Source organism: Dasypus novemcinctus, chromosome 4, assembly GCF_030445035.2.
Source record: "Dasypus novemcinctus isolate mDasNov1 chromosome 4, mDasNov1.1.hap2, whole genome shotgun sequence".
In the NCBI taxonomy this organism is placed as follows: Eukaryota; Metazoa; Chordata; class Mammalia; order Cingulata; family Dasypodidae; genus Dasypus; species Dasypus novemcinctus.
In genome coordinates this window covers 51,866,731-51,874,337 of record NC_080676.1, presented here as the reverse complement: position 1 = coordinate 51,874,337, position 7,607 = coordinate 51,866,731, and the positions used below count along the sequence as shown (strand labels likewise).

General features: G+C 41.9%; 1 long non-coding RNA gene across 1 annotated transcript; it reads left to right on the top strand.

The window, feature by feature from the left end:
- The first annotated feature begins 366 nt into the window (after positions 1 to 366).
- Positions 367 to 6,038, top strand: LOC131278336 (uncharacterized). Its single transcript, XR_009185683.1, has 3 exons — positions 367 to 683; positions 4,149 to 4,237; positions 5,876 to 6,038. It is a non-coding gene; the product is annotated as an uncharacterized lncRNA (long non-coding RNA).
- The last annotated feature ends 1,569 nt before the right edge of the window (positions 6,039 to 7,607 follow it).

The window sequence follows — 7,607 nt, the reverse complement described above, 5'->3', positions numbered from 1 at the left end:
CTGATGGAATCTCCTTTCACATGAGACCCTGGCTCACCTGGCTGGGCTGATGTCAGATTCTTAAAGGGGCTGAAGTCGAGCAGAAAATTGTGAAACTTAAATGATACGATGCATTTAATGTCCCCAGCACAGTGGCTAACCTTGATACGAGAACTTGATATGAGATTAACAGATAAATGTTCCCTTTGGTCCTGCTTTGGACTTGGATTCCCTTCATTAAGAGCTAAATAGCATTCTGGAGGACCTAGTACTTAAACTCTACCTGCCAGTCACAGCAAGCATTTGGTTTTTGTTTCTTCTGATCTGCCCTTGGTCGCTTCATTTTGTAACCTGCTTTCCCTTGTTTCTTGTTATTCTAGAGGGAATGACAATCATGAGATCCTGCATCAATCACCACAGAGGAAGACCCATGAACCAAGCAAACCAGAGTAGCCTTTCACACTGGAAACAGTGATTGGTCTAACAGTCAACACAAGGCCAGAGCAGGGCCAATCAGAGAACTTCGGGAGCAAACTGGATGCTGAAAGAGAAAGGATCTCTCTGCATCTGAGATCGCAAGCTAAAAAGCTCTCCTAAGCCAGAAGCTATGGAGGGCCAGAACAAAGGAAAACAGAGTCAACAGAGGAAGATAGAGACAGATACCCAGATTCTGCTGTGCCTGAAGTCCTGGACTTTTCAGTTACGTAAGACAACCAATTATTTTCTTTTGCTTAAATTAATTTGAATTGGGTTTTTATCCCTTACAACCAGTAAACCTGAAAACTTTGTGGGGATGATTCCTGTCTAAAGAAGAGGAGAAAAATTTTGCCAAGGAATATACAAGAAAGCACATCATTTTCAGCCTTTTCACACACATAATATTCTAAACTGTTTTTTAAAACTAAGTTAGGCTTTTCTGTGCTTGTAGCTGTGAACTGGTTACTGGGATATTATTTCAGAGATACCCTGGGGACACTCTAGATGTCCACAGTGTAATCATTCTCTCCTTGAGGGAAGATGAGGGCATAGGTGAAATGGTGAGTACTCTCGCAGCCCACAAGAGGACCACTGGGCTGATGTGGGCACAGACACTGTCCCTTATCGGTCTCAGGTGCTGTGACCATCAAGAGAGCATGCAGAGTTAAGAGTCAATCTTGGGACAGGGCAGTGGGAACTTGCAAAGTCAATGAGCTAAGTAAGGGTTCAAATGACTTGTATAAGTAAAGTAGGCAGACATCTGTATCCAGAGCCTGAGCATGGAGCCAAGAAATGGGGAAATCAAAATGTTGGGAGGGAAAATAAAACTAAACAAAAGTTGGAAGGAAGGGCCAGCCGATTTTGCAAGGAAGCAGGAGGGTAGGCCTGAGGTAAAGTTGCACCTCATGGCTGATTTATGTGCTCTCTAAGTTACAGCGTAGGCTAAGGACATGGAGCTAAAAGGCCAGGGGAAGGGCAGATATCTAGGCTATATGTTGTTAACTAGGCTATGATCACAGTTTAATGACACAAATGGAAAAAATAGTACAGGAAGTAAACATTCATCCATTTGCTAACTTATTAACACTTTGTTTTTCATCACAGGTAATCATATATCAAGCATTTGCCATGTACAAAGTAGGGTGCTAAGGGTTGGGGTGAAGAGCACATACAGTGGTCTTCTCCTTCTAGAAGTTACAGTCTAATTAGGGCTAAATTCATATGTATACAGGTAACTAGCCCATAGAGCAGCATGTGGTGGGAAAATATTACCCCAGAGGTTTAGATAGTAAATGTCTAGGGAGGCAGTCATTATTCTTGGGTGATCAGAAGAGCTTTCCTGCAATTGAGAGTATTAAAGTTGGGCAAGTTGCCCCTAGGAGGAAGGGAGTCACTTTGGTTTGGAAAGCAGACCGGGCTTTATTACGCAATAGTTATGTGGTTTGGGGCAAGTTCTTAACTTTCCTAAACCCCATTTTTCTTCCTTTGTAAATGGGGAAAATTATTGAAAATACTCAGAGTTGGAGTCAAAATTAAATGAGATAACTAATGTGTGACCTGACAGTAGCCCAGAAGAGGTGAAGCATCTCTCGTGCCCCCTGCCCCAGAACAGGCAGGTAAAGCAGCAGGATCTTGACACACACAAAGGACCCAGGCAGTAGCCCTGGGCTCAAATAGCCTCAAAGCCATCCACACATGCCAGCGTATTTCTGGAGGAGTAAAATGACCAAGAGTAACAAGAAGAGACCTTGTGTTTGCAAATAAGGAACAACCCAGCAACCCAGCAACTAGTTGGGCCTGTGGATCAACAACGTTTTCCAGTTTGCTTTTAAGTTCTGGAAAGACAGAAGCAGTTCTAAGGACCAGCTCTCCAGCCACTCCCCCTCCCCCACAGCCCAGTGTTTGACGAGACCTCAGCTCCATCCCCCAAGGACGGAGCTGTCACTCCGAGGAAAAGGGGCGCAGAAATCCTGAATTAACTGAGAGTAAGTTCCAGGCACTTAGGAAGAAGTGCAAATGAGGAATTAAGCTGTTCTAGAATGTGCAGAAGGTTATCTTATTTGCACACTGGAGTTTATGAATTACAATTTATGACAGCTCATTACGTCAGGCACTCACACACATGCATTGTAGGTTTGTTCTCTTCCTGTTTCTCCTTTCCCTAATATTTTGAGGAATGGATATGATTCTGAATAAAATCGATGAAAGCAGAAGCTGTCAGATACAGAAACCTTTTACAGATCTGCCTGTATGTCTATAAAAATAATTCAAAGCACGTGATTCTCCTGATAGTAAGAAAATTATTTTACTGCCACATAGAAAGGACATCACACTAAACAAAATCATTTCTATAGACCTCCATCTATTAATATGACTTCTCATACCAGAGAAGTTGACAAAATTGTGACTCATCTGTGACCAATTTTTGGAAGCTGTGAAAATGGAACCAGGTGTCCACTTACCCACAAGTGGAGCATGTGTGCTCCCGGGAAGTGGAAATGTCTTTTTCTGGTGACACTTAAGGAAACAGCAGGGACAGGTATCACTCACTGGGGGTTCACTGGCCAGCGGCCTGAAGGCTTGTCACTGGTGCTGAGAGCAGGGATGGGACACTCCCAGGGCTTGAGGAAATAGGTGAGGGCTGATGGCTGCAGCTGGTTGGTGTCGCCGTCCCCACCCCACCTCCACGCTATCTCTTCTGGCTTTCTTCTGGTTTCCCCCCTGACTGTGAGCATCGGCTCCTCTTCCTTCCTTAGTCTGACTTCCTCCATCCCTCTCTCAAGTTTACAGGAACACAAATCTAAACTGCCTCCCAAAATAGAAAAGCCAAGCAAACTTTCCATGTTGATAGACGGTGGAAACATTGAAAGCTTTATTCCTGGTTTCCCTAAATTTAACTTTTTAAAACCCTAGATGCAGAATTTTGGATTAGACTGTAGCCAATTTAGCACCTGCTTTAGTTTCCTGAGCTTGATTTTAATGTAAGCAGATAAATGCTACTATAATTCTGAAAATTTCTTAACTACTTACGTATGTCATCTTTTATCAAAAAAATGAAATGTTACATATCAGTTAATTTTACAAAAAAAATGCACCTTGACCCTTTCAGAATGAGAACTTCTCTTTCATCTAAAAGGTGTTCTGGTGCCTTCACTTAATAAACATACCCTATTAAGAAGTATTACCATATTTCTTGGTCACTAGAGCCACTGCGATTGACCTCAGCAAGTGCACTGTGCCAAACTAATTTTGTGTAATCCAGAAGGGCAGGGCTACTGGCCCCCACAGAACCCTGTGTTGGCCTAACCAGTGAGGAATCTGTCACATCTTGTGCGGTAGAACTACACAGATGGAATCAGGACATCAGAATCAGAATTTTAAGAAACTATAAACGATTTGGGGGGTGGGAGGGAAGACAGCAAGTTCTAGAGCAAAAAAAAAAAAGGCCTCAGAAGCAGAATCAAGGAAGCAAATGATCAGTAAAGATCTGAAGGAAAGGAATGGAAGAAGCGATTGGGAGGAGTGAGGGTAACAAGCCAAAATGCCTGGTGCCTTTGCAGTCTGCAGTCTCTTGGATCAACCTGTTTTTATTGGCCCTTCCTTTTGCACAGTAACTTTTGCTCTCCAGGCTTCTTAAAGTGTCCATGTGATTGTTGACCCTGACATTGACACCATCTTCATCCTCATCACAGATTGCTGATTCTCACTGTTGGGTCCACTAGCAGTCTTCCTCGATCTCGCTGCTTCCAACCTGTCAGCTGTGATAGAGAAAAAGTGACAGGTACCAGCTGTGCACACCCACATACCCACACCCATGAGGTGCAACAACACAGCCCGGCTCATGAAACCAGTTGCCCTAATTTCACCTGCACTTCTAATTCAGTGTGTCTGGTGCTGACTGGATTAGCGCCACTGTCTTCTCCCATACCGAGGTGCCTGGCCTTTGAGAAGAGCTATTTTCAGCTCCTCAGCCAAAGAAAAATTCACTTGTTTACCAAATCACAGCTGTGTCCCAGGTGGTGTCTCTAGAGGTTAAAAAAAAAAAAAATCCATTCTCTAACCTAGAGCCAGAGTGACATCTTAAAAATGCAAATCTGATCATGTAACTCCCCTTCAGCAGCTTCTCATTGTCCTTAGAAAAAAGTTCAAAATGCTTAACAAGCCCTACAAGGTCCCAAGAGACCTGTGGTTGCTCATTTCTTCGGTCTCCTCTTCCACCAGCCACCCCTCACCCTCTAAGCTCCACACCAGTGCTTTTCCTCCAGCTGTGCAGTACCCAGTTCACGCCCTCAAAGCAGCCCTACCCTCGGCCAGCCCAGGGCCTTTACACACACAACACCTCCACCTGTAAAGCAGCTCCTCAATTGCCCAAAGAAGCCTACTCATCATTCAGATCTCAGCTCAAATATTAATTGCTCGCGGAAGCCTTTAGTGACGCCCCCCAAAGCCTAAGTCCCATTGCTCTAACTACCTATGCACAGCCTTTCTTCCTTAATAGCCTTCACTTCCATGATTATTCAATGCTACTCTTTTCTCAGTAGAATAAGCTCCATGAAGGTAGTGGCAGCCTGATGCAGGTTTTGTGGTGCTTGAAGCTTCTGTAATGGCAGGGGAGGGTTGTTCTTTAAGGGGAAAAAAATTGCAAAAGTATCTTACTTTGCAAATTTTACAAAAATAGTATGACCATTTGAATACATTAAGTTCTTTCCCATGGCCTAGGAAGCTACTAAAGCACTTGAAGCTTCAAGTTCTGTAGCTTCATGGTGAATCCTCTGGGCTGTGACTATATTTGTCTTGGGCACTGAGTTATTGTCTTTATTTGGAGATTAACTGTGGTTTAGGGAGTTTTATATGGGTGCCAAGTTAAAAAGGGGTGGACTGTGATGATTAATTTAATGTGTCAACATAGATAGGTTATGATGTTAAGCAAGTACTAGCCTGATTGTTACTGTGAGAGTATTTCGTAGGTGGATTACAACTGTAATCAGATGATTGCATTTACAACTGATCGCATCTACCATCAACAAAGAAGATTGTCCTCATGATTGTGGGAAGTCTTCTCATCCAATCAGCTGGAGGTCTTAGAATCCAGAACTGAGGATGTTAGAGATCAGAAAGAAGAATTTCTTCTTTCCACAGTGGCTGCACCATTTTACATTCCCACCAATAATGCATTAAAGTTCCAATTTCTCCTCCGCCTCTCCAACACTTATTATTTTCCATTTTTCTAAATAATAGTTATCCTGTGGTTATGAAGTGATACCTCACTGTAGATCTAATTTGCATTTCCCTAATGGCTAATGATGATGAACATTTTTGATGTGTTTATTGGCCATTTGAATATCTTCTTTGGAGAAATGTCTATTCAAGTCTTTTACCCATTTTAAAAATCATGTTGTTTGTTTTTTGTTGTTGCAAGAAAGAAGAATTTCTGCCTCATCTGTGGTCATCTTCCCCTGAGGAATTCAGGTTCAACTTTGGCATCGCTTTTATTGGAGTTTCCAGTTTGCACCTATCCTAAAGAATTTGAACTTGCCACATGGCAGGCCTCAGGGTCATGCAAACTGATACTTTATGTTAAATCTCTGTAATAAATTATATATATATAACATATATATATATATATGTTGGTTTTATTTCTCTGCAGAACCCTGACTAATACAGTCAGGGATCTCTGTTCATATCTTTGAGAAGAAACCCTGGATTTCATCAAACTCGCAACATGATCTGAGAGTCTCCAGATCATTAGCAGTTACTAAGATCAGTCTAGGAAGGCTCAAGGAAGCAACAGTGATGTCATAGCAGATCAGAGAGATCAGGGTTCAAATCCCAGTCCTGGTTCTTAGTAGTTAAGGATCTTCACAATTTACTTAATCTCTTTGAGTTTACTCAAAGCTATAATGGGACTAATAATGCCTACTCACAAGTGCCTAAAACATAGTGCACACCCAATAAATGTTCTCTTCTTCTCTTTCCTTATAAAGTTCCTCATTGCCTTAGTTTTATCTCAGTACTGAAAGCTAAATTATTGAAATATAATGCTTTCATTCAACCATCCATTCATTTGAAAAGGATTTATTCAGCATTCACCATGCGCCATATACTGTGCACTGAACAGGGGTAGGGTGAGAATCAAAGATGAAGAAAATAAATTGAAGAAGTGAAGACAAATCAAACAGACTGGAAATAGTTTTAAAAATCTCTCACCTCAGGGTGATTATTTATTCTCTAATAGACAGTAGTTTATCTGTCTACACTATTCCAAAATATCAAAGTACAAATTGAAAATTTTAGTCAACCGTGTGGCTTTTTATCCAGAGGACACCAGGCACCCAGAAGTTTTCAAGTATTCAGATGTTCAGTGTTATCTAGACAACCATTTTGGTGGTTTGGAATTTTCTTTGTCAATGGAATGGAGTTACTTTTGGGGTCAAACAGCTTTGGTAGTTTCCTATATAAAAACAAAAACAAAAAACAAATCACCTGTCTGTGAAACAAACAAACAAACAAAATGAAGTACTGATAAACTATAAAAATAAGTGAGTCTTAAGACCAACATATTATTCTGGTTTAGTCTTTCTCAGTCTCTCTCTCTCCTCTCTCTCTCCCCCCATACACACACAGACACTCACAAAATACATTAGCCTTGCTTCTTTCCCCTCTGCCTCCCCTACCTTCCTAGAGTCTGTCCTTTCCATCTGTCCCAGTTAAGTAAGGCTTCCTCAAGCATGCAAGTGCTGTCCAGTGCCCCCTGACACAAATCTAAGGCTGTCAGATAAAATAAAGGATGCCCAATTACATTTGAATTTCAGATCAACAAAAATAATTTTTTTAGGATAAGTATGTCCAAATACTGCAACATACTAAAAATTATCCATTGTTTATCTGAAATTCAAATATAACTGGACTTCCTGTACTTGTATGCACAATTAGCCCTGGCAACCATGTCCCCACTCCTTCCTGGAGTTGTGGCTCATGACCGAGTTGCCACCACTCACACCCTGGACCTCACTGTACTTTCCATCCTGGCACATCCCAGTTCTCAGTCAGGCTTGTGAGTTTTCTCTGGACCAACCCCTCAAAATTCCTGTCCTCTTAAACCCTGTCTTTGGAGCACCACCCATGGGACTTACCCGCCACTGGGCTCTATA